Raw genomic sequence first — 27,608 nt, 5'->3', positions numbered from 1 at the left:
CCAGTAACGTTTTTAGAGAAGTCATAACAGGGATGGGTGTACATTCTAACAACCTTTATTGAGCTATGCTTTACCTCGGCAATATTTTTCCTAAATTTCTGTATTACCTTTAATTAGTGTCAATGTATGTGAGTTTGCAAAAGTCATCTGTGTCCAGGTACAGCTCTTTTTTAAATAAAAAGAGAGCTGGGCAGACTTTCTAGCAGGCTATAGGCTCCTGTTTCTTCCTCGATAATAATTTTGCGTAAATTCCAGTATCCTTCGATTTAATTAGTGTTGGTATATGGCTGTTTGCAGTGGTAGTGATATCTCCTTCCAGTAAAGTTTTTAGAGAAGTAAGGACAGGGATAGGCGTACATTCTAACGACATTTATTAAGCTATGCTTTACTTCGGCAATATTTTTTCTCAATTATTGTATTCCCTTTAATTAGTGTCAATGTATGTTAATTTGCAGAAGTGCTCAAGTCGGTCCAGGTGCAGCTTTTTATTTAGAAAGAAAGAGGGCTGGGCAGACTTTCTAGCAGGCTATAGGCTCCTGTTTCTTCCTCGACAATAATTTTGCGTATATTCCAGTATCATTCGCTTTTATTAGTGTTGGTAGATGGGTATTTGCAGTGGTAATGATATGGCCTTCAGGAGAAGTTTTTAGAGAAGTCATATGAGGGCTGGGCGTATATTCTAACAACCTTCAATAAGCTATGCTTTAGTTCCAAAATATTTTTCCTTAATTTTCGTATTGCAATAATTAGTGTCAATGTATGTGAATTTGCAGAAGTCGTCAAGCCGGTCCAGGTGCAGCTCTTTAGTTAAATATGAAGGGGGCTGGGCAGAGTTTCTAGCAGGCTATGGGCTCCTGTTTTTTCCTCGAGAATAATTTTGCTTAAATTCCAGTACTCTTCGCTTAAATGAGTATTGGTATACGGGTATTTGCAGAGGTAGTGATATGTCCTTCCAGTAACGTTTTTAGAGAAGTCATAACAGGGATGCGTGTACATTCTAACAACCTTTATTGAGCTATGCTTTACCTCGGCAATATTTTTCCTAAATTTCTGTATTACCTTTAATTAGTGTCAATGTATGTGAGTTTGCAAAAGTCATCTGTGTCCAGGTACAGCTCCTTATTTAAATAAAAAGAGAGCTGGGCAGACTTTCTAGCAGGCTATAGGCTCCTGTTTCTTCCTCGATAATAATTTTGCGTAAATTCCAGTATCCTTCGATTTAATTAGTGTTGGTATATGGGTGTTTGCAGTGGTAGTGATATCTCCTTCCAGTAAAGTTTTTAGAGAAGTAAGGACAGGGATAGGCGTACATTCTAACAACATTTATTAAGCTATGCTTTACTTCGGCAATATTTTTTCTCAATTTTTGTATTCCCTTTAATTAGTGTCAATGTATGTTAATTTGCAGAAGTGCTCAAGTCGGTTCAGGTGCAGCTTTTTAGTTAAAAACAAAGAGGGCTGGGCAGACTTTCTAGCAGGCAATAGGCTCCTGTTTCTTTCTCGACAATAACTTTGCGTATATTCCAGCATCATTCGCTTTTATTAGTGTTGGTAGATGGGTACTTGCAGTGGAAATGATATGGCCTTCAAGTGAAGTATTTAGAGAAGTCATAGGAGGGCTGGGCGTACATTCTAACAACCTTTATTAAGCTATGCTTTACCTCCGCAATATTTTCCTAAATTTTTGTATTGCCTTTAATTAGTGTCAATGTATGTGAATTTCTAGAAGTCGTCAAGACGGTCCAGGTGCAGTTTTTAGTTAAATATGAAGAGGGCTGGGCAGACTTTCTAGCAGGCTATGGGCTTCTGTTTTTTCCTCGAGAATAATTTTGCGTAAATTCCAGTATCCTTCGCTTTAATTAACTTTGGTATATGGGTGTTTGCAGTGGTAGTGATATGTCCTTCCAGTAAAGTTTTTAGAGAAGTCATAACAGGGATGGGTGTACATTCTAACAACCTTTATTGAGCTATCCTTTACCTCGGCAATATTTTTCCTAAATTTCTGTATTCCCTTTAATTAGTGGCAATGTATGTGAGTTTGCAAAAGTCATCTGTGTCCAGGTACAGCTCCTTATTAAAATAAAAAGAGAGCTGGCCAGACTTTCTAGCAGGCTATAGGCTCCTGTTTTTTCCTCGACAATAATTTTGCGTAAATTCCAGTACCCTTCGATTTAATTAGTGTTGGTATATGGGTGTTTGCAGTGGTAGTGATATGTCCTTCCAGTAAAGTTTTTAGAGAAGTAAGGACAGGGAAGGGCGTACATTCTAACAACATTTATTAAGATATGCGTTACTTCAGCAATATTTTTTGTCAATTTTTGTATTCCCTTTAATTAGTGTCAATGTATGTTAATTTGCAGAAGTGCTCAAGTCGGTCCAGGTGCAGCTTTTTAGTTAGAAACAAAGCGGACTGGGCAGACTTTCTAGCAGGCTATAGGCTCCTGTTTCTTCCTCGACAATAATTTTGCGTATATTCCAGTATCATTCGCTTTTATTAGTGTTGGTAGATGGGTACTTGCAGTGGTAATGATATGGCCTTCAGGTGAAGTTTTTAGAGAAGTCATAAGAGGGCTGGGCGTATATTCTAACAACCTTCAATAAGCTATGCTTTAGTTCCGAAATATTTTTCCTTAATTTTTGTATTGCATTTAATTATTGTCAATGTATGTGAATTTGCAGAAGTCGTCGAGCCGGTCCAGGTACAGGTTTTAGTTAAATATGAAGAGGGCTGGGCAGACATTCTAGCGGGCTATGGGCTCCTGTTCTTTCCTCGAGAATAATTTTGCGTAAATTCCGGTATCCTTCGCTTTAATTAGCTTTGGTATATGGGTGTTTGCAGTGGTAGTGATATGTCCTTCCAGTAACGTTTTTAGAGAAGTCATAAGAGGGCTGGGCGTACATTCTAACAATCTTTATTAAGCTATGCTTTACCTCCGCAATATTTTCCTAAATTTTTGTATTGCCTTTAATTAGTGTCAATGTATGTGAATTTGCAGAAGTCGTCAAGCCGGTCCAGGTGCAGCTTTTTAGTTACATATGAAGAGGGCTGGGCAGACTTTCTAGCAGGCTATAGGCTACTGTTTTTTCCTCGACAATAATTGTGCGTAAATTCCAGTATCCTTCGATTTAATTAGTGTTGGTATATGGGTGTTTGCAGTGGTACTGATATGTCCTTCCAGTAAAGTTTTTAGAGAAGTCATAACAGGGATGGATGTACATTCAAACAACCTTTATTGAGCTATGCTTTGCCTCGGCAATATTTTTCCTAAATTTCTGTATTCCTTTTAGTTAGTGTCAATGTGTGTGAGTTTGCAAAAGTCATCTGAGTCCAGGTACAGCTCCTTATTTAAATAAAAAGAGAGCTGGGCAGACTTTCTAGCAGGCTATAGGCTCCTGTTTTTTGCCTCGACAATAATTTTGCGTAAATTCCAGTATCCTTCGATTTAATTAGTTTTGGTATATGGGTGTTTGCAGTGGTAGTGATATGTCCTTCCAGTAAAGTTTTTAGAGAAGTAAGGACAGGGATGAGCGTACATTCTAACAACATTTATTAAGCTATGCTTTAACTCGGCAATGTTTTTCCACAATTTTTGTATTATCTTTATTAGTGTCACTGTATGTGAATTTGAAAAAGTCGTCTGTGTCCAGGTGAAGCTCCTTATTTAAATAAAAAGAGAGCTGGGCAGACTTTCTACCAGGCTATAGGCTCCTGTTTTTTCCTCAACAATAATTTTCCGTAAATTCCAGTATCCTTCGATTTAATTAGTGTTGGTATATGGGTGTTTGCAGTGGTAGTGATATGACCTTCCAGTAAAGTTTTTAGTGAAGTAAGGACAGGGATGAGCGTACATTCTAACAACATTTATTGAGCTATGCTTTACCTCGGCAATGTTATTCCGCAATTTTTGTATTGCCTTTGATTAATGTCAATGTATGTGAATTTGCAGAAGTCGTCAAGCCGGTCCAGGTGCAGCTTTTTAGTTAGAAACAAAGAGGGCTGGGCAGACTTCCTTGCAGGCTATAGGCTCCTGTTTCTTCCTCGACAATAATTTTGCGTATATTCCAGTATCCTTCGCTTTTATTAGTGTTGGTAGATGGGTACTTGCAGTGGTAATGATATGGCCTTCAAGTGAAGTATTTAGAGAAGTCATAAGAGGGCTGGGCGTATATTCTAACAACCTTCAATAAGCTATGCTGTAGTTCCGCAATATTTTTCCTTAATTTTTGTATTCCCTTTAATTAGTGTTAATGTATGTGAGTTTGCAAAAGTCATCTGTGTCCAGGTACAGCTCCTTATTTAAATAAAAAGAGAGCTGGGCAGACTTTCTACCAGGCTATAGGCTCCTGTTTTTTCCTCAACAATAATTTTCCGTAAATTCCAGTATCCTTCGATTTAATTAGTGTTGGTATATGGGTGTTTGCAGTGGTAGTGATATGTCCTTCCAGTAAAGTTTTTAGTGAAGTAAGGACAGGGAAGGGCGTACATTCTAACATTTATTAAGCTATGCTTTACCTCGGCAATATTTTCCCTCAATTTTGGATTACCCTTAAATAGTGTCAATGTATGTGAATTTGCAGGAGTCCTCAAGTCCGTCCAGGTGCAGCTTTTTAGTTAGAAACAAAGAGGGCTGGGCAGACTTTCTAGCAGGCTATAGGCTCCTGTTTCTTCCTCGACAATAATTTTGCGTATATTCCAGTATCATTCGCTTTTATTAGTGTTGGTAGATTTGTACTTGCAGTGGTAATGATATGGCCTTCAGGTGAAGTTTTTAGAGAAGTCATAAGAGGGCTGGGCGTATATTCTAACAACCTTCAATAAGCTATGCTTTAGTTCCAAAATATTTTTCCTTAATTTTTGTATTGCATTAATTAGTGTCAATGTATGTGAATTTGCAGAAGTCGTCAAGCCGGTCCAGGTGCAGCTCTTTAGTTAAATATGAAGGGGGCTGGGCAGAGTTTCTAGCAGGCTATAGGCTCCTGTTTCTTTCTCGACAATAACTTTGCGTATATTCCAGCATCATTCGCTTTTATTAGTGTTGGTAGATGGGTACTTGCAGTGGAAATGATATGGCCTTCAAGTGAAGTATTTAGAGAAGTCATAGGAGGGCTGGGCGTACATTCTAACAACCTTTATTAAGCTATGCTTTACCTCCGCAATATTTTCCTAAATTTTTGTATTGCCTTTAATTAGTGTCAATGTATGTGAATTTCTAGAAGTCGTCAAGACGGTCCAGGTGCAGTTTTTAGTTAAATATGAAGAGGGCTGGGCAGACTTTCTAGCAGGCTATGGGCTTCTGTTTTTTCCTCGAGAATAATTTTGCGTAAATTCCAGTATCCTTCGCTTTAATTAACTTTGGTATATGGGTGTTTGCAGTGGTAGTGATATGTCCTTCCAGTAAAGTTTTTAGAGAAGTCATAACAGGGATGGGTGTACATTCTAACAACCTTTATTGAGCTATGCTTTACCTCGGCAATATTTTTCCTAAATTTCTGTATTTCCTTTAATTAGTGTCAATGTATGTGAGTTTGCAAAAGTCATCTGTGTCCTGGTACAGCTCCTTATTTAAATAAAAAGAGAGCTGGCCAGAATTTCTAGCAGGCTTTAGGCTCCTGTTTTTTCCTCGACAATAATTTTGCGTAAATTCCAGTACCCTTCGATTTAATTAGTGTTGGTATATGGGTGTTTGCAGTAGTAGTGATATGTCCTTCCAGTAAAGTTTTTAGAGAAGTAAGGACAGGGAAGGGCGTACATTCTAACAACATTTATTAAGATATGCTTTACTTCAGCAATATTTTTTCTCAATTTTTGTATTCTCTTTAATTAGTGTCAATGTATGTTAATTTGCAGAAGTGCTCAAGTCGGTCCAGGTGCAGCTTTTTAGTTCGAACCAAAGAAGGCTGTGCAGACTTTCTAGCAAGCTATAGGCTCCTGTTTCTTTCTCGACAATAACTTTGCGTATATTCCAGCATCATTCGCTTTTATTAGTGTTGGTAGATGGGTACTTGCAGTGGAAATGATATGGCCTTCAAGTGAAGTATTTAGAGAAGTCATAGGAGGGCTGGGCGTACATTCTAACAACCTTTATTAAGCTATGCTTTACCTCCGCAATATTTTCCTAAATTTTTGTATTGCCTTTAATTAGTGTCAATGTATGTGAATTTGCAGAAGTCGTCAAGCCGGTCCAGGTGCAGCTTTTTAATTACATATGAAGAGGGCTGGGCAGACTTTCTAGCAGGCTATGGGCTCCTGTTTTTTCTTTGAGAATAATTTTGCGTAAATTCCAGTATCCTTCGCTTTAATTAACTTTGGTATATGGGTGTTTGCAGTGCTAGTGATATGTCCTTGCAATAAAGTTTTTAGAGAAGTCATAACAGGGATGGGTGTACATTCTAACAACCTTTATTGAGCTATCCTTTACCTCGGCAATGTTTTTCCTAAATTTCTGTATTCCCTTTTATTAGTGGCAATGTATGTGAGTTTGCAAAAGTCATCTGTGCCCAGGTACAGCTCCTTATTTAAATAAAAAGAGAGCTGGGTAGACTTTCTAGCAGGCTATAGGCTCCTGTTTTTTGCCTCGACAATAATTTTGCGTAAATTCCGGTATCCTTCGATTTAATTAGTGTTAGTATATGGGTGTTTGCAGTGGTAATGATATGTCCTTCCAGTAGAGTTTTTAGACAAGTCAGAACAGGGCTGGGCGTACATTCTAAAACTTTTATTATGCTATGCTTTACCTCCGCAATATTTTCCTAAATTATTGTATTGCCTTTCATTAGTGTCAATGTATGTGAATTTGCAGAAGTCGTCAAGCCGGTCCAGGTGCAGCTTTTTAGTTAAATATGAAGAGGGCTGGGCAGACTTTCTAGCAAGCTATGGGCTCCTGTTTCTTCCTCGAGGATAATTTTGCTTAAATTCCAGTACTCTTCGCTTAAATGAGTATTGGTATACGGATATTTGCAGAGGTAATTACATACCCTTCCAGGTAATATATTTAGAGAAGTCATAGGAGGGCTGGGCGTACATTTTAACAACATTTATTGAGCTATGCTTTACCTCGGCAATATTTTTCCTAAATTTCAGTATTCCCTTTAATTAGTGTCAATGTGTGTGAGTTTGCAAAAGTCATCTGTGTCCAGGTACAGCTCCTTATTTAAATAAAAAGAGAGCTGGGCAGACTTTCTAGCAGGCTACAGGCTGCTGTTTTTTCCTCGACAATAATTTTGCGTAAATTCCAGTATCCTTCGATTTAATTAGTGTTGGTATATGGGTGTTTGCAGTGGTAGTGATATGTCCTTCCAGTAAAGTTTTTAGTGAAGTAAGGACAGGGATGAGCGTACATTCTAACAACATTTATTGAGCTATGCTTTACCTCGGCAATGTTATTCCGCAATTTTTGTATTGCCTTTAATTAGTGTCAATGTATGGGAATTTGCAGAAGTCGTCAAGCCGGTCCAGGCGCAGCGTTTTAGTTAGAAACAAAGAGGGCTGGGCAGACTTTCTTGCAGGCTTTAGGCTCCTGTTTCTTCCGCGACAATAATTTTGCGTATATTCCAGTATCCTTCGCTTTTATTAGTGTTGGTAGATGGGTACTTGCAGTGGTAATGATATGGCCTTCAAGTGAAGTATTTAGAGAAGTCATAAGAGGGCTGGGCGTATATTCTAACAACCTTCAATAAGCTATGCTTTAGTTCCGCAATATTTTTCCTTAATTTTTGTATTCCCTTTAATTAGTGTTAATGTATGTGAGTTTGCAAAAGTCATCTGTGTCCAGGTACAGCTCCTTATTTAAATACAAAGAGAAGTGGGCAGACTTTCTAGCAGGCTACAGGCTCCTGTTATTTCTCGACATTAATTTTGCGTAAATTCCAGTATTCTTCGATTTAATTAGTGTTGGTATATGGGTGTTTGCAGTGGTAATGATATGTCCTTCCAGTAAAGTTTTTAGAGAAGTAAGGACAGGGATGAGCGTACATTCTAACAACATTTATTAAGCTATGCTTTACCTCGGCAATGTTTTTCCACAATTTTTGTATTCCCTTTTATTAGTGTCACTGTATGTGAATTTGCAAAAGTCGTGTGTGCCCAGGTGAAGCTCCTTATATAAATACAAGGAGAGCGACGCAGACTTTCTAGCAGGCTATAGGCTCCTGTTTTTTCGTCGACAATGATTTTCCGTAAATTCCAGTATCCTTCGCTTTAATTGGTGTTGGTTTATGGGTGTTTGCAGTGCTAATGATATGTCCTTCCAGTAGAGTTTATAGACAAGTCAGAACAGGGCTGGGCGTACATTCTAAAACTTTTATTATGGTATGCTTTACCTCCGCAATATTTTCCTAACTTTTTCTATTGCCTTTAATTAGTTTCAATGTATGTGAATTTGCAGAAGTCGTCAAGCCTGTCCAGGTGCAGGTTTTAGTTAAGTATGAAGAGGGCTGGGCAGACTTTCTAGCAGGCTATGGGCTCCTGTTTCTTCCTCGAGAATAATTTTGCGTAAAATCCAGTACTCTTCGCTTAAATGAGTATTGGTATACGGGTCTTTGCAGAGGTAATTACATAACCTTCCAGGTAACGTATTTAGAGAAGTCATAAGAGGGCTGGGCGTACATTCTAACAACCTTTATTAAGCTATGCTTTACCTCTGCAATATTTGCCTAAATTTTTGTATTACCTTTAATTAGTGTCAATGTATGTGAATTTGCAGAAGTCGTCAAGCCGGTCCAGGCGCAGCTTTTTAGTTAAATATGAAGAGGGCTGGGCAGACTTTTTAGCAGGCTATGGGCTCCTGTTTCTTCCTCGAGAATAATTTTGCGTAAAATCCAGTACTCTTCGCTTAAATGAGTATTGGTATACGGGTATTTGCAGAGGTAATTACAGAACCTCCCAGGTAAAGTATTTAGAGAATTCATGAGAGGGCTGGGCGCACATTCTAAACACCTTTATTAAGCTATGCTTTACCTCCGCAGTGTTTTCCTAAAGTTTTGTATTGCTTTCATTAGTGTCAATGTATGTGAATTTGCAGAAGTCGTCGAGACGGTCCAGGTGCAGCTTTTTAGTTAAATATGAAGAGGGCTGGGCAGACTTTCTAGCAGGCTATGGGCTCCTGTTCTTTCCTCGAGAATAATTTTGCGTAAATTCCAGTACTCTTCGCCTAAATGAGTATTGGTATACGGGTATTTGCAGAGGTAATTACATAACCTTCCATGTAAAGTATTTAGAGAAGTCATGAGAGGGCTGGGCGCACATTCTAACAACATTTATTAAGCTATGCTTTACCTCCGCAATATTTTCCTAAATTTTTGTGTTGCCTTTAATAAGTGTCAATGTATGCGAATTTGCAGAAGTCGTCAAGCCGGTCCAGGTGCAGCTTTTCAGTTAAATATTAAGAGGGCTGGGCACACTTTCTAGCAGGCTATGGGCTCCTGTTTTTTCCTCGAGAATAATTTTGCGTAAATTCAGGTATCCTTCGCTTTAATTAGTTTTGGTATATAGGTGTTTGCAGTGGTAGTGATATGTCCTTCCAGTAACGTTTTTAGAGAAGTCATAACAGGGATGGCTGTACATTCTAACAACCTTTATTGAGCTATGCTTTACCTGGGCAATATTTTACCTAAATTTCAGTATTTCCTTTAGTTAGTGTCAATGTATGTGAGTTTGCAAAAGTCATCGGTGTCCACGTACAGCTCCTGATTTAAATAAAAAGAGAGCTGGGCAGACTTTCTAGCAGGCTATACGCTCCGGTTTTTTCCTCGACATTTTTTTGCGTAAATTCCAGCATCCTTCGATTTAATTAGTGTTGGTATATGGTTGTTTGCAGTGGTAGTTATATGTCCTTCCTGTAAAGTTTTTAGAGAAGTAAGGACAGGGATGAGCGTACATTCTAAGAACATTTATTAAGCTATGCTTTACCTCGGCAATGTTTTTCCGCAATTTTTGTATTACCTTTTATTAGTGTCACTGTATGTGAATTTGCAAAAGTCTTCTGTGTCCAGGTGAAGCTCCTTATATAAATACAAGGAGAGCGGCGCAGACTTTCTAGCAGGCTATAGGCTCCTGTTTTTTCCTCGACAATAATTATGCGTAAATTCCAGTATCCTTCGATTTAATTAGTGTTGGTATATGGGTGTTTGTAGTGCTAATGATATGTCCTTCAATTAGAGTTTTTAGACAAGTCAGAACAGGGCTGGGCGACCATTCTAACACTTTTATTATGCTATGCTTTACCTCCGCAATATTATCCTAAATTTTTGTATTGCGTGTAATTAGTGTCAATGTATGTGAATTTGCAGAAGTCGTCAAGGCGGTCCAGGTGCAGGTTTTAGTTAAATATGAAGAGGGCTGGGCAGACTTTCTAGCAGGCTATGGGCTCCTGTTTTTTCCTCGAGAATAATTTTGCTTAAATTCCAGTACTCTTCGCTTAAATGAGTATTGGTGTACGAGTATTTGCAGAGGTAATTACATAAACTTCCAGGTAAAATATTTAGAGAAGTCATAAGAGGGCTGGGCGTACATTCTAACAACATTTATTAAGCTATGCTTTACCTCCGCAATATTTTCCTAAATTTTTGTATTGCCTTTAATAAGTGTCAATGTATGCGAATTTGCAGAAGTCGTCAAGCCGGTCCAGGTGCAGCTTTTTAGTTAAATATTAAGAGGGCTGGGCAGACTTTCTAGCAGGCTATGGGGTGCTGTTTTTTCCTCGAGAATAATTTTGCGTAAATTCCAGTATCCTTCGCTTTAATTAACTTTGGTATATGGGGGTTTGCAGTGGTAGTGATACGTCCTTGCAGTAAAGTTTTTAGAGAAGTCATAACAGGGATGGGTGTACATTCTAACAACCTTTATTGAGCTATGCTTTACCTCGGCAATATTTTTCCTTAATTTCTGTATTCCCTTTAATTAGTGTCAATGTGTGTGAGTTTGCAAAAGTCATCTGTGTCCAGGTGCAGCTCCTTATATAAGTACAAAGAGAGCTGCGCAGACTTTCTAGCAGGCTATAGGCTCCTGTTTTTTTCTCGACAATAATTTTGCGTAAATTCCAGTATCCTTCGCTTTAATTGGTGTTGGTATATGGGTGTTCGCAGTGCTAATGATATGTCCTTCCAGTGAACTTTTTAGACAAGTCAGAACAGGGCTGGGCGCACATTCTAAGACATTTATTATGCTTTGCTTCACCTCGTCAATATTTTTCCTAAATTTTTGTGTTCCCTTTAATTAGTGTCAATGTATATGAATTTGGGGAAGTCCTCAAGCCGGTCCAGGTGCAGCTCTTTAGTTATATATGAAGAGGGCTGGGCAGACTTTCTAGCAGGCTATGCGCTCCTGTTTTTTTCCTTGAATAATTTTGCGTAAATTCCAGTACCCTTCGCTTAAATGAGTATTGATATACGGGTATTTGCAGAGGTAATTACATAACCTTCCACGGAAAGTACTTAGAGAAGTCGTAAGAGGGCTGTGGCGTACATTCTAACAACCTTTATTAAGCTATGCTTTACCTCCGCAATATTTTCCTAAATTTTTGTATTGCCTTTAATTAGTGTCAATATATGTGAATTTGCAGAAGTCGTCAAGCCGGTCCAGGTCAGCTTTTAATTAACAAAGAGGGCTGGGCAGACTTCCCGAAAGGGTATAGGCGCATGTCATTCCTCGAGAAGGATTTTGCGTAAATTCCAGTATTCTTCGCTTAAATGAGTATTAGTAAACCGGTATCTGCAGTGATAATGATATGTCTTTTCAGGTAAAATTTTTAGAGAAGTCATAAGAATGCTGGGGGTACATCCTAGCAACGTTTATTCAGCTATGCTATAACTCGGCAATATTTTTCCTAAATTTTCGTGTTCCCTTTAATTATTGTGCATGTATATGAACTTGCAGAAGTCGTCAGGCCTGTCCAGGTGCAGCTTTTTAGGTAAAACAGAGAGGGCTGGGCAGAATTTCCCATGGGATAGAGGCTCATGTCATTCCTCGACAAGGATATTGCGTAAACTCCAATATTCTTCGTCTAAATGAGTGTTTGTATGTGGGTATTTGGAGTGGTGATGATATGTGCTTCCAGTAAAGTATTTGTAAAAATCATAATAGGGCTGGCCGTACATTCTAACCTTTAATAAGCTATTCTTTAGCTCCGCAATATTTTTCCTAAATTTTGTTATTCCCTTTCATCAGTGTCAATGTATGTGAATATTCAGAAGTCGTAACGTGTGTCCAGGTGCAGCTTTTCCGTTAATTACAAAGAAGGCTGGGGGCAGACTTTCCAACGGGCTATAGGCTCATGTCATTCCTCGACAAGGACTTTGCGTAAATTCTAGTATCCTTCGCTTTAATCAGTGTTGGTATGTGGGTATTTGCATTGGTAATGATGTATCCTTCCAGTAAAGTTTTTAGAGAAGTCTGAACAGGGCTGGGGCGTACATTCTAACAACCCCTGTTAACCTATGCTTTACCTCGGCAATATTTTTCCTGAATTTTGTTATTTCCTTTCATTAGTGTAAATGTATATGCATTTGTAGAAGTCGTCACGTGGGTCCAGGTGCACCTTTTCAGTTAATTACAAAGAGGGCTGGGCAGACTTTCTAATGGGCTATACGCTCATGGTTTTCCTCGACAAGAATATTGCGTAAATTCCAGTATTCGCTTAAACATGTGTTGGTATACGGGTATTTGCAGTGGAAATGACATGTCCTTCCAGTAAAGTTTTTAGAGAAGTCAGAACAGGGCTGGGCGTTCATTCTAACAACCTGTATTAAGACATGCTTTGCCGCGGCTATATTTTGCCTAAATTTTGTTATTCCCTTTCATTAGTGTCAATATATGTCAATTTTCAGGAGTCGTCACGTGTGTGCAAGTGCAGCTTTCCATTTAATTACAAACAGGGCTGGGCAGACTTTCCAACGGGCTATAGGCTCATGTCATTCCTCGACAATAATTTAGCGTAAATTCCAGTATCCTTCGTGTTAATTAGTGTTGGTATATGGGTATTTGCTGTGGTAATGATATGTCCTTCTAGTAAAGTTTTTAGAGAAGTGAGAACAGGTCTGGGCGTACATTCTAACAACTTTTATTAAGCTATGCTTTACCTCGGCAATATTCTTTCTAAATTTTTGGATTCCCTTTTATTAGTGTCAATATATGTGAATTTGCAGAAGTCTTCACGTGTATCCAGGTGCAGCTTTTTAGTTAAATAGAACGAAGGCTGGCCAGACATCCTAACGGGCTAAGTGACATTTCCGTCCCGTTTTTGTAGGGATATTTTCGTCCTGTTACAACTTTTTAGAGATGTGAGAACACGGCTGGAAAGGCATTCTAGTGGGCTATAGGCCTACGTTTTTTTCCACGACAATGATTTTTTTTCTTCCGTAAAGTGGTGTGTTTGGTTAGTGGCGCTGTATGTAGATTTACAGAAGCAGTGACATGTGTGTCCAAGCAATTGTCAAGTAAATATGTTGGTGGCGCCTAACTTTTATCCATTTGGATATCGCTGAATGTTCAAAGAAACCATAAACTTGCATATTTTTAACCGTCAACTGTGGTGAGAGAGATAGTTCAGGTAGAAAATAAATATGCTGGGGAGATTGTTATGCGTTATCGTCGCATGACTTTTTTTGTTGTGTCACTTGTGGAATAACGCTATTATTGAGTGAATTGCTTCAGCCATTCTGCAGAAGCTGTAATTGTGTGCTGCAAACCTGCGTTTTTCTACCTGTGACCATCTCTGTTGCTTGCACTACTTGTTCATTGTTCTCGCAATAATTATCAATCAGAAAGGGCACCTTGAGGATCTACTCAGGTATATTTTCCGTGGGTACTTTTTCTGCAAATAAATTGTAACCCATTGTTTCGAACATCCAAAATTTCTACTGAACCGGGCTCCTCTTCAAGGTCGTTTACTCTAGTTAACAAAGCCGTTGGCACGGCTTTTGAAATGCTGCAAATTTAGAACCTCTTAAATTGTACAAACAAGGAAATATAGAATATTGCGAACTCAATGTTTATGGATTCACACTGCACTTATAAATTAATGTAGTTGGCGAAGCGGCCACAAAAATGGCACAGGCCACTGATAGGCTTGCAGTTCAGCTGTACATTCATTTCCGGTGAGGGTTAGCAACAACGAAGGAAAGTAAACGACAACCGTGGTGTTGGGTTGGGAATTTTAGTGAAGCATTCAACCTGAATGTAGTACAGTCAATATCACTGAAGAATTCTGTGAGAACGCTCAGCACTGGGACGGTTATTACTGTCCAAACGCAATACATGTGGGGCGTGGATCAGCAATGATAGAGTATGTGACAGGATTGCAAAGTGCATTTGCCTATTAGTTATTGGGGGAGTTTTAATGCTGTGTTGAATAAAATGAAATAGTTTGCAGGCTTGTTGCGGAGCAGGCAGGAAGCTGTATGTCGGGCTGAAGGAAGCAGTTGACGTATTTGTTGTAAACTGAGGTCTCCGTGACATCCACAAAGGTGAGATACGTGCGAACCGTTGCCTGTGGACATTTAGCATAGCAGTGTGATCGGTATGACTGATTGGTATGAATTCATGTGGTATTGAGGGTGGGCGAATATTCGAAAATTTTGAATCACACTTTGGGTATTTTTCGATTGAATTCAGTCATCTAATCAAATCGTCAAACTCTCTGAGTACAGTAATTTTTCCAATATTTCTCGAGTAGTTTCAAATTCGCAAATCTGTGATCAAATATAATATTCGAGCAAGAGTACTGTTACATTTTTCCCCGCAGCCATATTAGGCATACAAGTGAAGTTACGCAATGAACCAGGCTATGTAGCTGTACGAGCCTGATTATACCACCTTTGAGAACCTAATGTTGCCAAAGGGGATAAAAAAACGAAGTTTTCCCTCGAATATTAAGTACGCAATGCTATTGTGCAACCTTTTGTTGATATCTTGTGACGTGTACGCCTTTTCTCGTCAAACTGGAATTAGAAAGACGTTGGCCTGAGCCACTATAGCTGTAGGTGACGGACATTCTGACTCAAGTCAATTTGCACAGCTTGTGTCAGAATGGTGGGAAACTATTCTGAATTGAGTTGTTCCAAGAAACAATTTGTTTCATTTTCCTCATACTGCTGCTCTCCGAGAGCAACATGTAACACAGTAGTATGCCAGGTTACGCTATAGGCATTCCGATCGATTATTTTCTGGTCACGTTGCAGTTTACGCTGATGGTACAGGGGTTAAAATGGGAAATACAGCCGAATTGCGAGAAATTAGGCCTTCAGCATCGAATTTCTGGAGTGCCTATCGTTAAGCTAGCTTGATGAGTGCCTTGCAGTCGGAGCAGATAAAAAGCACTCTTTTCTGTATCACAATTCACACACTGGGCCGATAGATCACTAGCACTCTTGCTTTTGACAAACTTTGGCTGCCCTCACAAAGCCGTTGTGTCCCATTAACAACTCAATATTTGCAATATTCAGAGTTATTCGCTATTAATAGGATATGCAATATAATAGCTCGTATTTCCAGACTAGAATTGTCGCGCATGGAGCACGTGGATGGCGCTGCGTGCATGTCACCGAAAGTCACTTGATGTCGCGCGACAACTTTGCGGCGTTCGAAGGTTTAGATAATGGCTCTGTCTGATTTGTGTGAACGGTACCATTAGTATCCTTGCTTGGCGATGTGCATTGTGATAAATGTTTCCTCGTAGACAGCTTAGGCTACGTTCTTTCTAAATTTTTTGAATGTTATCATCTGTTGTATCTTGATATAAAACTTAGTTTTTTGCCGTACATTTTGAATCGTACGTTTTCTTTTTTATGGGGGAACTTGTAACCACACGTTGTCATTAACAATAAAAAGGTCCCTTACACTGTGTCAATGAGTAGCCTGTTAGGTACTGTACATTAATAAATAGATAGATAAATAAATAAGATAATAATACATTTTTCTATTGGTATCTTATATCCATATGATTGATGCACCGTGACCGGCGCTAGGAGCCAGGGTCCGTAAATGTCCTCTTCCCGCTGTCCATAGCACCTACTGTCTATCGAACAGTATGCAAAATCCTGAAAACTGAGGAAAACAGGCCGTGATCAATTTTTTCTGCCTGAAGGTGCTGGCAGCCCTCTAATTCTTATTTTTTTCACGTTCAGAGCAACGTGCTCATCGTAAGTGGCGATGATGGCGAGGACGTCCCCACCACGGATTTGGAACGACAATCCCTCGATCGGAAGCAACTTGCTGCCGGACCGCTGAACAGCCGCTAACCCAGGCTGGAGAAGTTCACCTGGAACGTCAAGTATCGAACCGCCTCCAGAGTGTCCACATCTATCGTCACGACAACGAGACGATTAACACCATTGCTGGAAATACCGACAAACGCGTGGTTACACACACACACACAAATAAAGAGACTCAAAACAGCGCTGGCCAGAAGGCCAGAAGAGGACGACGATGGCGGCGTTCAGCGCCGATGACGTGCAAGACAACGCACTCTTTCATACCACGAGTCCAACTAATAAGTATTTGCGGGGTAGATCTTCGGTAGCCTCAGGAGAGGTTGGGGTGGGTCATCGAAACAGAGCTTCGGTAACACAGGCTGACAGAGTTGCCCTGTTGGTAACGGCAGAGGAAACGCGAGGAGTGAAACGTTGGTGGATGGCATGAATGGCCCAAAAAATGGAAAACCACGCACGAGGGCAAAATGTGATGTTCACGGGAGCGTATTCGCGCAATGTGTTCTTCACCAAGTTACGAAGGTGTTTCTGCACCCTTTTAACCCTGTACTGCACAACGCAGATTCTGTATAGCGCGCGTTTGAGACTTCGTTATTTAAATTTGCGCACGTGGAACACAAGAAGCCGCATTAATTCTCAGTCAGGGTATTTTTATGTCCACTTCCTGACGAAGGCCTCTCCCAGCGATGTCCCATTACCGCTATCCTGTGCCAACTACTTCCAACTTGCGCCTGTGAATTTTCTCATCTCAGCTCGACTGCGCTTCCGTTTTCTTGGCGCCCATTTGGTAACGCTAACGCTCCACCGGTTATCCATCCTACGCATTACATAGCCTACCCAGCTCCATTCATTTCTCTTTATGTCGATTACAATAGCGGGTATCCCTGTTTACCCTCTAATCCACAGCGCTTTTCTCCTGTCTCTGAACGTTACGCCTAACATTATTCGTCCCACTGCTCTTTCCGCGGTCTTGTTCTCGAGCTTCAACCTGCACGTTTCGGCCTCATATGTTGGCCTCAGTAGAATGCAGTGATTGTAGACTTCGTCTGCGATAGTGTTTTTTTTTTGTGATAGTGACTTTTTCTCCCACTCAAGATCTGGCAATGCTTGCCGTACGCACTCCAACTTATTCTTTCTCTTCTATAAATTTGTCTTGATCAGTGTCTCTTGCGACTTCTGACCTAGGTAAATGGACTCCTTCACAAACCCTAGAGGCTGATTGGCAATCCTGAACTTTTGTTCCCTTGCCAGGCTATTGATCATTTTTCCCTCTGATGTTAAACCAACTGCACTATTACACTTTCTGTTAAGGCCCTCAATCATTTGTATATCCTCCCGAGTGTTGTTTAATAGGACGTCGTCTGTAAACCGAAGGTTTCTGTGATGTTCGCCGTTGAACCTCTCCTAGTCCATCATATTTTGGCAGCTTCAGTACTTTGAAGCATGCACTGAATGCCATAGGAGAGTTTGCGTCTCCTTCACTGACTACTTTCCCTATACGTACCTTTGTACTTTTCTTGTGGAGAAAAAAAGGTAGCTGAGGAATCATTTGATCTATTTCGGAAGATATTCACTTATGCCATATGTACTTCTTGATTACGCAATACGTCTATGAAAATGCATTTGTTTGCTTAGAGACATCAGCAGTCGTAATGAATGAAAGGAGAGTACGAGCGGGTGCTCGTACACTGCAGATTTCCCAATTACGTTATTGATGACTGGGGGAGGAGGAGGAGGGGGGAAAGAGATCCGTTGAACCTCTCGAAGCCAGCCTGTTGTCTTTCATCACTGAAGTCAAGTGGTGCCTTTGCTCAATTGGAAATTCGTGAATTAGTGAATTCGTTGGAGCCATGTGTCTGTTGTGATTAGGTTCGGTATATAATTACAAACGAGTGCTAGCTGAACGTCTTGGTACAAATGGGTCCTCCAAGACGAGAAATGCAGGAACTTCTAAGAATTTTCTTTGATGTAGAACTGTGTTTGGGCATTACAGGGTTAACTACTGCCTAATACTGTTCGCGTTAGTGTTGTGTGCTTTAAACAGTGAACTCTGCAAAGTAAGTATTTGGAGACTTCCGCAACCAGCGGTCTTGTTAACGAACAACGAAGCCGGGTCCGACACATTACTTATACTGTTATTCACAGCGAATCTGATGGACTCGCCAGAGGTTGAGTACGTTAAAGGAAAAATCATGCTATGACTCGCGCCTCTGAACTGGTGCTTATCCATTGTGTAGCCGGTACAGTTACCCGTGCCACTGGCATTGTGCGCGAGCTAAGCAATCCTCGTTCAGGCTTGGACTCTCTTCGGTTGACCGTTTCAGCTCAGCGTTTGCAAGTAGCGTCGAACATGGCGGCGCCCCTGGCACCAGCTTGAGCGTATGTTCTGATAACCGCGCTATGAGACTCGTTTATCGCCAGTACCTATATGAACTCACCTGAAACGTGAGCGCATAGCCCGTGCAATTTCAGAAATCTGCCGGCGATTCGGGCGCCCGTAGGCCTAACCAGACGTCGGCATAGCAACGGCGAGGTATTTGATGGATAGTCTTGGCTTGGATACGTTTGGCACGAGGCAACAGACTCTGTCTGTTTTGTGCAGTGTACGTTTCTCTTCCCGTGCGATAAACTGAGTCTTCAAAGGACGCACACCGTAACGTCCCACAAATCTGATTACGTTTAACGTACGTAAGTCGGCGAACACACTTCTAAAACCATGCAATATCGTTTTGTGCTGTATTGTAGTTCTACCGCGTACATTTCTCGGGTGCCCTATCCCCACTTTTCCATGTCCCATGTGTTCCGAGTTTAAAGTGAAGATGGCATTCTCTCGAGCAGCTACCGCCTTTCGGGTCTTGCAAAGCCGAGATTAATGTACTCCATTTTGTGTGCGCGCGCACGCTGTTTCACTCAACCAGAAAAATGGTTTGCCTCGTGTAAGTACGTTCACTGGCTTGGAAATAAACTTGTCTTGAATTAACGCCGTGTGTGTCTAGTCTCACTTCGTTTTCCTCATGAATGTCTCTCATATGTATGATGCGGTCGCTACCTACAAAATAACGCATCCGTACTTACGTTGCCGTGTACATCATTTTTCTTTCAGCGCGGACAAGATGGCGCCAGTCAAGCGTATGTAATGGTTCGAGTGCATTAGAGGCAAGACGCTGTTACTCTACGCCGCGGCAAAGTCGTCGACGATGGGTTTAGAGTCACCGCGCAGCCAGCGTGACTGGCGGCTTCCTGTGCGCATAAGCATGGCGAGAGCGGGGTGGAGCACGTCTCATCTCGTCGGAAGAATGAACTGCGAGAGCATGGGCCGCGACAACGGCCTAGCTGGCCAAGCTACTGGTCGACAAAAAAACTGTAACCGGCGTGCCGTTCCGGTAGCCGAGTGGCTTGAGTGTTCAACTCGTATCCTTCAGGACGGTGGTTCGATTCCCGCTGCCTGCATCGTTGTGAAAAAAAAAATATCACAGCGATGCGGGTATCGAGGCTCGAGCTATCGTGAGGACGGCAGTTCGAATCCCAGTGCCTGCATCGTTGAGAAAAAAAAAAGGCAGCGATGCATGTGCCGGGGCTCGAAGTGTCGTCCATGAAGGACCGAGGTGGACGCGTTGCTGGGTCCCGGACCACAGAAGGCCACCTGCATCCCAGTACCGGCATACGCACGGCCAATGCGCGGATTGTAGGCGGTGCGCATGTCGGCACTAGGACGCAGATGGCCTCTGGCAGTTCCGGCACCCAGCTACGCCCTGCGCACCCAGCTACCGGAATGTGGCGGATAAGAGGGAGTTTTGTGTCATGGTGCACATTATTTCCTCTCGCTATCCCCCGGGTATCCTAAGAGGGTGGATACCTGTTGCTTTTGGGGGAAGTGCGGAGCGCACCCCGCGGGGAACTGAGACCCCCGAAGGAAACCGAACCAGACCCCCGCACCTAAGACCGACCCGGTAAGAGACGAACCCGCTGCCCCAATCCAGAAACCCGACCCCCCCCCCGAAAAATGCCGGCGCCCCCGCGCCGTCTCTTAGAGGTCGCCCCGCCGAAAAATCCGCCGCTCGCGCGCTTTCTCTTAGAGGTCGACCTCTAAGAGAAGGCGCGCGAGTGGCGGGTTTTTCGGCGGGGCGACCTCTAAGAGACGGCGCGGGGGCGCCGGCATTTTTCGGGGGGGGGGGTCGGGTTTCTGGATTGGGGCAGCGGGTTCGTCTCTTACCGGGTCGGTCTTAGGTGCGGGGGTCTGGTTCGGTTTCCTTCGGGGGTCTCAGTTCCCCGCGGGGTGCGCTCCGCACTTCCCCCAAAAGCAACAGGTATCCACCCTCTTAGGATACCCGGGGGATAGCGAGAGGAAATAATGTGCACCATGACACAAAACTCCCTCTTATCCGCCACATTCCGGTAGCTGGGTGCGCAGGGCGTAGCTGGGTGCCGGAACTGCCAGAGGCCATCTGCGTCCTAGTGCCGACATGCGCACCGCCTACAATCCGCGCATTGGCCGTGCGTATGCCGGTACTGGGATGCAGGTGGCCTTCTGTGGTCCGGGACCCAGCAACGCGTCCACCTCGGTCCTTCATGGACGACACTTCGAGCCCCGGCACCCGCATCGCTGCCTTTTTTTTTTCAACGATGCAGGCACTGGGATTCGAACTGCCGTCCTCACGATAGCTCGAGCCTCGATACCCGCATCGCTGTGATATTTTTTTTTTCACAACGATGCAGGCAGCGGGAATCGAACCACCGTCCTGAAGGATACGAGTTGAACACTCAAGCCACTCGGCTACCGGAACGGCACGCCGGTTACAGTTTTTTTGTCGACCAGTAGCTTGGCCAGCTAGGCCGTTGTCGCGGCCCATACTCTCGCAGTTCATTCTTCCGACGAGATGAGACGTGCTCCACCCCGCTCTCGCCATGCTTATGCGCACAGGAAGCCGCCAGTCACGCTGGCTGCGCGGTGACTCTAAACCCATCGTCGACGACTTTGCCGCGGCGTAGAGTAACAGCGTCGTGCCTCTAATGCACTCGAACCATTACATACGCTTGACTGGTGCCATCTTGTCCGCGCTGAAAGAAAAATGATGTACACGGCAACGTAAGTACGGATGCGTTATTTTGTAGGTAGGGAACGCATAATTCGTATGCGAGACATTCATGAGGAAAACCAGGTGAGATTGAACACGCACGGCGTTAATTCAAGCAAAGTTTATTTCCAAGCCAGTGAACGTTCTTACACGAGGCGAACCATTTTTCTGGTTGTGTGAAACACCACGCGCACACACCAATAGCACGCGCGCACACCAATAAAATGAAGAGTGCCTGTAAACTTTAGCTTTACGTAGTCTACAAGTTCGCGCTCGCCGAAATGACGAAATACAATAAAACAACGATTTCGTCATTAACCGAACAAAAGTTGCTGGGAATCGGCAGCATATCGCATCCGTGGATGTCAACTCTGGTATGGAAATGAAAAGTTTCAGAACCTCTTAGCGGCGACTCCTAAATGCTTAAGAACGTTTGTCAGCCGAAAGGCGGTAACTGCACGAGAGAGAAGGCAATCGAAATTTCAGAGGCAGAATATTTGGAACAGCTTTAAGGCATCCGCCGGTTAAGCGAGAGAGAGGGTAGAGCACCCGCAAGTACGCGATGAAGCCGCAACACAGCAGGAAAGTGCATGCATCATTTAAGCGGCTCAATCATATACGCCGATTGCTTAGCTTACGCAGAATGCCAATGGCGAACGTACCTTTGCCGACTACACCATGAATACACAGGCGCCTCTTCAGAGGCTTGCGTCATAAGTCATGAGATTTTTTTTCAACGTACTCAACCTGTAGTATGTCTTCAAGATGCGCTACGAATAGCAGAAGAAGTAACGTGTCACATCAGGCTTCGTTCTCCGCTAATGAGGGCGCTGGTTCCTGACGTTTTCGAATACTTACGTTGCTGAGTTTGCTATTAAAAGCATTCAAAAAACGCCGACAGCAACAGTATTTCGCCATTAGTGTTAAGTGCTCCCCATTAAAGTTCTACATCGAAGAAAATGAGAATTTTCTTGATATCTCGCCGTGGAGGTCATCTTTGTACTGAGTCTTAAAAGGTTTGAGTCAAGATAGCTAGCACTCCAATTTGTAATTGGATTCCTAAGCTCGTCACACCGGACACTTCGTTCCAGCCAATTCACTTCAAATAGAATAAGCGCAACGTTTGACTTCAGTCAAGCAACATAACAGGCTGGCTGCAAGAAGTGATGTTCTACGTCACCCCTTTATCAATGAGGTAATGGAGAAATCTCCAGAGTGCAAGCAATCTCTCTACAAGGCTTTCATATATTATGACTGCTGGTACCTCTACTGAATCAAATGCATTTTCATAGAGGTATTACGTAATCAAAAAGCGCAGGAGGCGTACGTGGATATCTTGCGAAATATCTAAAAAGAAACCACAGCTACTCTTGTTCTCCATATGAAAAGTAGTCACCCCTAATGAAAGGAGCCAGGCAAATAGACGCAATCTCTCCAATGTTATTATGCTTCGAAGTACTGAACCTGTTAAAATGTAAAGGCTTAGGAGAGAGGTTCAACGGCGAACATCTCGGCAACCTTCTGTTTGCAGACGACGTCCGGGTGAGCAACTTTTGGGAGGAATTACAACAAATGATTGAGGGCCTTAACAGAAAAAGTCTAATAGTGTAGTTCAATATCAATATCAGAAGGCAAAGATGATCATTAGCCTGGCACGGGAACCAAAGTTCAGGATTGCCAGCCAGCCTCTAGTGTCTGGGAAGGTGTCTCTTTACCTATATCTAAAGTCGAAGGAGACACTAATCAAGAGAAGGAAATTTACAGGAGATTAAAAATAGGTTGGAGCGTGTACGACAGGCATTGCCACGTCCTGACTAGGAACGTAACACTATCGCAAAAAATAAAGGTATACAATCACTGCATTCTACCGGTGCCAACGTATGGGGCCGAAACATCGAGGTTGACAAAAAAGTTCGAGAACAAGACCGCAGAAAGAGCAATGCGACGAAGAATGTTAGGCGTAACATTAACAGACAAGAAAAGAGCGCTGTGGATCAAACGGTGAACAAGGATAGCCGCTATTGTGATCGACATGAAGAGATAACAATGGAGCTGGGCTGGCTATGTAATGCGTAGAATGGATAACCGGTGGACCGTAATAGTTACAGAATGGGTGCCAAGAAAAGGAAAGTGCAGTCGAGGTGGGATAATGAGAAAATTCGCCCGTGCAAGTTGGAAATAGCTGGCACAGGATAGCGGCAATGGGAGAACGCTGGACATAAAGATAGCCTGATTATGAATTAATATCACTGCTTGGGTTCCATGTGCACAAATTTAAATTACGAAGTCTCTAACGCGCACTACACAGAATCTGCGTTGTGCAGCACAGGCTTAAACGGGTCCCGGAACACCTTAGTGACTTGGTGAAAAACAGTGCGCGAATAGAATACGCTCCCATGAACATCACATTTTGCCGTCGGGCGTGGTTTTCCGTTCTTTGGGCTATTCATGTCATCCACCAACGTTTCACTCCTTGCATTTCCTCTGCCTTTACCAACAGCGTAACTTGGGGAGCCTGTGTTACCGATGCTCTATTTCGATGAACCGCCCCAACCTCTCCTGAGGCTATGGAAGATCTACCCGACAAATACTTATTAGTTGGACTGGTGGTACAAAAGCATGAGTCGTCTTGCACGTCATCGGCGCTAAAATCCGCCATCGTCGTCTTCTTCTGGTCTTGTGACCAGCGCTGTCTTGAGTCTCTTTATTTTTGTGTATCTGTGTGTGTGTGTGTGTGTGTAACCAAGCGTTTGTCGGCATTTCCAACAAGTATGTCAATTGCCTCGTTGTCATGACGATAAATGTGGCCACTGTGACGCAAGTTCGAGACCTGACGTTTCAGCTGAGCTTCTCCAGGCTCGGTCAGCGGCTGTTTGGTGGTCTGGCAGCAAGTTTCTGCCGATCGTGGGATTGTCGTTCCAAGTCCGTGGTGGGGAGATCCTCACCATTATCGCCACTTCCGGTGAGCACGTTGCTCTGAAAATGTAAAAAAAAAAATTAGAGGTTTGCCAACACCTTCAAGCAGAAAAAATGCTTGTGGCGTGTTTTCTCAGTTTTTCAGGAATTTGCATACTGTTCAATAGACATTCGGTGCTAGGGACAGTGGGAAGAGGAAATTTACGCACCCTGACTCTTAGCGTCGCGTACGGGGCGTCGACCATGGATCGAAAATCATTACAGAACAATTTATTTATTTATTTATTTATTTGTTTATTTATTTATTTATTTATTTATTTGTGTTTGTTCATTTATGTATTTGTTTAATTACCGTGCCTTACAGGCTACTCATCGGAACAATGTGGTAGGGGGATTTACACTGTTAACAACACTTTATGGTGACAAGTACAAAAAGAAAACATGACACACAATGTGCGGTAAGAAAAATTGTGACACTCAAAGTACAACGCATCATAGCATGCGAAATATTAGTAAGAACGTGCCCTAAGCTGTCCACAGGAAAATACTAATAACACCTATAAAGTGTTTTAGTACAAGTACTTATAATGCGGATCGCCAAGCAAGAATACAAATGGCGCAGTTCATACAAATTAGACCAAGACACATTATCTAAACATTAGAACGTCCCAAAGTTCTCGCGCGAAACCACGTAAGTATGGTTGACTTTCGGTGACATGCACACAGCCCAACCCGCGTGCTCCATGCGGGACAATTCTAGCACGGAAATATGAGCCATTTTCTAATTATGGCGTTTTACGTGCCAAAACCACTTTATGATTATGAGGCACGACGTAGTGGAGCACTCCGGAAATTTCGACCACCTCGGGTTCTTTAACGTGCACCTATATAAGCCATATTATGGCCCATCCTAATAATATCAAACAACTCTGAATATTTCAAATATTGACCAGTCAATGGTATACTACTGCTCTGTGAATGTAGGCAAAGTTTGCCAGAAGCATTAATCCAAGTAATGAATCGGTACCGTATGTGAATTCTGATACAGAAATGAGTGCTTCTTATCTGCTCCGATTGCAAGGCGCACAACAAGCGAGCTTAACGAACCATTTCATAGGCAGTCCCGAAATTCCATGCTGTTGGCATGAATATAGCATATAATATAAGCATATATATATATATATATATATATATATATATATATATATATATATATATATATATATATATATATATATATATATATATATATATATATGCATATAATAGCAGTCACGAGCGTTCCTTTTAGAATCTTAACTTAAAGCACATTACAAATGCAGGTAAACTTGGAAACGGAACAATATGTTTGAATACTTTCAGAATGGATCACGTTCGAATTTACGCTGAAACTGCCCCTGATAGTGCGCCATGAAGTTCAGTACTAACAAATTATTCCGAAGCTCAGAATTAGACGCAAAATCCTACGTTCACAAAAGACATATACCTTACAGCATGCTTTCGTTACCAATCTGCCTGTTTAACTTTGCTGTGCTGTGCTGTCCTCTGTCGCATGACGCTGGAAATGCTTTGGAAATATGCCGGGGCTTTCGCCCGTTTACTTGTGCATTTGCGCCCATGTCGAATGTGCGTCGGTTATGCCTTTCGTGGATCGCGATTGGTATCTCCGGGGAAGCATGTTGTACCGCCAAGCCACGTCGCACTCACTGAGTACTGGACGTGCATGACTAAGCACGCTGTTGTGCCAACAGTGCGGCCGTGAAAGGCGTACTAAGATCCGTCTGCTGACACGGCTGCCTTCCAGTTTGCCGTCATTGATTTGCGCACTTGAACGTCGCTTTTTGTGTTTCTTTTGCCTTAGACATTTCGCATGTTCAATAAGCCTTAGTCCGCAGCCTTGCGCTTCGGATTAACCAAAGCGATGAATTCGTTTACATCAACATCTACAGCCCCACATCAGTAATTGTTAGCTTCAAATATTGTGGAAACGGCACATCACTGATATTAAATAATGTTAAAACGTAGCAAAACATATCTGCGCGTATGAGCGGCCTAGCTACTTAATGTATGTTTGCGCTTCTATGTGCAAAACAAGAAGGTTGCACCCTGCTGGACAACCTGGCCAACCGACATTTAAAGTAGAGTAGCCGGCTACGCAGAGACATCACGCAGTGTTCATGTCACCAGCACGGCTGGAGCACTGTGCTACTTACGTTGTTCGCCGCTGGCACATGTGGCCTGACATGCGTATGCGGCAACGGATGCTGTTCACCTCACTGCTGCAGGAGCCAGGTGGACCTGGGAGTGATACCAAGGCCGGAGTGAGGATCCCAGCCTGAGTTTATTGCTTCATTTACCGCGCTAAACAGTTACAGTCACGTTACAGGGCAGTCTGGAGTAATTCCGTGCCCTTCATTCCTTTATTAATTTGTCTATAAATGAACAATTACTACTACGTTACTACATTGACTGGCAAACAGTACAACATGGGTCCATATAAAAGCTAGGGCAAAAGAGCTTCACCTTCATGTTTGTCTTTCGCATGAACATCCTAAACATTTGCAATTGTCATTAGTGTTTTATAGCTTAACCAGTATGAACCATGTGAGTCCCTTTTCCCTACAATACAATGCAAGAGGTGCGCCGTCTGTGGGCAGTGTATGCAAACCACTTATCCATTGTAATCGATACAACATGACTCCATGCGAGACAGTCCCACGAGTTCCGGGCTAAACTGTCAGTGCTTACGCAAATTCAATGACATTCAATGCCACCATACGTTCTCGCCTACTCTAAGTGCTAATACCTCTTGCCACAGTCTTACCCATTGCATTTCAAGCCAGGGCACAACATTGTGTATTGATGATGCCTGCTGCTGGTTACACACCTAGTTATATTAAGGAATGTTTATGACGTTCATGCAGCCAGTTCTCATGCGTTAACGCAAATTTGGCATTGCCAGATCAAACGATTTCCCTCTTGCACATCCTGAACTACTTCTCGCTCAATGATTATGTCTGACAGGCCGCCAGGGCGCGCCTCCTGATCATGACCATCCACCCACCCAACTATGAGATCTTCACCATGATCACACGAGGTAGATCGCCGCCTGCAGTACAGCCGTGTAGCCTATCTGCAAAGTGCTATAGCAGGAGTATGCGGTAACTTACTCTGCACTGTTTTGGCGAATGGGCAAAGAAAGGTGGCAGCGTCACACGCAGGCTGTGACTATGATTAAAGCAATTAAATTCAGTTGGACGATTTTTGTCGACAGACTAATTGACAGACAAAAAAGTCTGATGGCATGCAATATCACTAATAAAAAAACTGTGGCGTTTTACGTGTAAAAACCGCCTTCTAATTATGAGAAACGACGTAGTGGAAGACTCCGGAAGTTTCGACCTCCTGCGGTTC

The 27,608-nt window shown here is 42.5% G+C and overlaps 1 long non-coding RNA gene across 1 annotated transcript in view; it reads left to right on the top strand.

Moving 5' to 3' along the window:
- Positions 1-19,176, top strand: part of LOC142560212 (uncharacterized) — a 101,399-nt gene extending 82,223 nt beyond the window's left edge. The window contains exons 12-13 of the long non-coding RNA XR_012823319.1: positions 14,360-14,460; positions 16,120-19,176. This is a non-coding gene — a long non-coding RNA (uncharacterized LOC142560212). The remainder of the gene's footprint in view (positions 1-14,359; positions 14,461-16,119) is intronic.
- The last annotated feature ends 8,432 nt before the right edge of the window (positions 19,177-27,608 follow it).

This window comes from Dermacentor variabilis, chromosome 10 (genome assembly GCF_050947875.1).
Source record: "Dermacentor variabilis isolate Ectoservices chromosome 10, ASM5094787v1, whole genome shotgun sequence".
NCBI lineage: Eukaryota > Metazoa > Arthropoda > Arachnida > Ixodida > Ixodidae > Dermacentor > Dermacentor variabilis.
The sequence above is the reverse complement of the archived record's forward strand: the minus strand, read 5'-3'. Positions and strand labels throughout refer to the sequence as shown.